The sequence below is a fragment of the Arachis hypogaea genome, chromosome 4 (genome assembly GCF_003086295.3).
Source record: "Arachis hypogaea cultivar Tifrunner chromosome 4, arahy.Tifrunner.gnm2.J5K5, whole genome shotgun sequence".
Classification (NCBI taxonomy): domain Eukaryota; kingdom Viridiplantae; phylum Streptophyta; class Magnoliopsida; order Fabales; family Fabaceae; genus Arachis; species Arachis hypogaea.
The window spans coordinates 63201987-63204857 of NC_092039.1; positions in this window are offsets into that span (position 1 = coordinate 63201987).

The following is a 2871-nucleotide window of genomic DNA, read 5'->3' on the forward strand; positions in this document are numbered from 1 at the left end:
TTACACACACAAGCTGAAATTAGAGAGAAAGGGAGGAAGAACTCTCTCTCAACTTCTTTCTCTCACTTGATCTTCAAACCACCATAACTTTTGATCTAGAGCTCCGATTGCCGCTCCGTTTGCGGCCACGCGTTCACCGTGGAGAGCTCTACAAAACCCATACAATCAATCTTGAGGTAAGCCACGTTTTGCTCTTCGAAATTCCAGCCTTGTTTTCGAGTTTTATGAGCAAAAATGTTGAGATTTTGGGTTCTTTGATGTTATAGGACCTAACTCTCTTGAAGGAGAAGGTTAATCTTGTCTCCTTGGACCTTGGGTGTGGTAAGATGTATTTTGTTGTTTTATGATGTTTGGGTTTTGAGATGTTGTGTATGGGTATGATGGTTGTGGCTTAGGTTGTGTGTGTGTGGATATTGGAGCTTGATTGGTGGTGGACGAAATTGTGATCACTATTTTCTGATTTGCATTTATTGTAGAATTGTGGAACTTAGGATTTTTGGCACGAGTGGACACAACTCCGTTCAACTAACCAGCAAGTGTACTGGGTCGTCCAAGTAATAAACCTTACGTGAGTAAGGGTCGAATCCACAGAGATTGTTGGTATGAAGCAAGCTATGGTCACCTTGCAAATCTCAGTCAGGCGGATTTAAACATGATACTTAATTAGATTCAAATAAACAATAAAAAGATGAAATACTAAAAGGGATAGAATACTTATGCAGATTCATTGGTGGGAATTTCAGATAAGCATATGGAGATGCTGTATGGCTCAAGAACGCCTGCTTTCCCACTGCTTTAACTCAATCCTTCTTACTCTTTTCCATGGCAAGCTGTATGTAGGGCATCACCGTTGTCAATGGCTACATCCCATCCTCTCAGTGAAAACGTTCCTATGCTCTGTCACAGCACGGCTAATCATCTGTCGGTTCTCAATCAGGTTGGAATAGAATCCCTTGATTCTTTTGCGCTTGTCATCACGCCCACCCTTCAGGAGTTTGAAGCTCGTCACAGTCATTCAATCATAGAGTCCTACTCGGAATACCACAGACAAGGTTTAGACTTTCCGGATCCTCATGAATGCCGCCATCTATCTAACTTATACCACGAAGATTCTGTTGGGGAATCTAAGAGATACACATTCAAGCTCTGTTGCATGTAGAACGGAAGTGGTTGTCAATCACGTGCGTTCATGAGTGAGAATGATAATGAGGGTTACTTATCATCACATTCATCATGTTCTTGGGTACGAATGAATATCTTGGAATAAGAATAAGAGAGATTTGAATAAAAGACAATAGAATTGCATTAATACTTGAGGTACAGCAGAGCTCCACACCCTTAATCTATGGTGTGCAGAAACTCCACCGTTGAAAATACATAAGTAAAGGGTTCAGGCATGGCCGAATGGCCAGCCCCCATGTGGTCACAAGACCGAATGATCAAAGACATCTAATACAATAGATAAATGTTCTATTTATAATAAACTAGCTCCTAGGGTTTACATGAGTAAGTAATTGATGCATAAATCCACTTCCGGGGCCCACTTGGTGTATGTTTGGGCTGAGCTTGATTAATCCACGAGATGAGGCTTCTCTTGGAGTTGAACTCCGAGTTATGACGTGTTTTGGGCGTTCAACTCTGGATCATGACGTTTTTCTGGCGTTTAACTCCAGACAGCAGCTTGTACTTGGCGTTCAACGCCAAGTTACGTCGTCATTCTTCGAATAAAGTATGGACTATTATATATTGCTGGAAAGCTCTGGATGTCTACTTTCCAACGCCGTTGAGAGCGCGCCAATTGGAGTTCTGTAGCTCCAGAAAATCCATTTCGAGTGTAGGGAGGTCAGATTCCAACAGCATCAGCAGTCCTTTTGTCAGCCTTCTTCAGAGTTTTGCTCAAGTCCCTCAATTTCAGCCAGAATTTACCTGAAATCACAGAAAAACACACAAACTCATAGTAAAGTCCAGAAATGTGAATTTAGCATAAAAACTAAGGAAAACATCCCTAAAAGTAGCTTAAATTTACTAAAAACTACCTAAAAACAATGCCAAAAAGCGTATAAATTATCCGCTCATCAATTGGTGATTTTGAAAAGCTTGGAAAGGGCTTGGTGGTGAAAAATCTGTTCTTGGAGGTGTGAGGCCTTGAGAGCTTGTGGATAAGTGATTTGGAAGTGCTCCAGTGGAGCTTGGGAAAATCGGCTAAGGTATGGTTTCGGTTTCCCGTATCTAATATGTAATGTGGTAGGAAATACTTAGGCTAGAGGTCCTAAGATAGGCATTGAAATGTTGATGTTGTTGAATGATTGAGATATATGATGTGGTCATATATGTGATGATGATTAATGATGCCTTGATGGTATGATGTATGAGAAATATGCATGTTGTGATATATGCTTGATGATTGGTTATGGTTGAATTGTGGATTGGACCATGTTGATGGTGAGTATGATATTGATTGTGTACAATGATGATTTATTGGAATTGGTGTTGTTGAGAATTGGCATGAGTAAGAGTATATGATATGTCAATATATTTGAGTTTGAGCCACTTGGGTGAAGTGGGTTAGAATGATGAGATAGTGATTTTGTATATTGTGGTAAAGTGTCAATGTGTGAGTTGAGGAGGCTTGATGTTGAAATTGATATGTTTTGATTGATTTCAAAGAAAAGGGATGAAAATGGCATGTTTTGATTGATTTTGAAAAGAGTTGGAAATGGCTTGTTTGCAAATGGCACTTTGTGGTTTTTATGAAAAATATGGTTTTTGGGCATACTTTGGTGGGACATAACTTGGACTACGGATCTCTGTTTTGTGCCAAATCTATTTAGAAATGAAATTGGATCCGGGATGTCCACGTCGTTCGAAGGA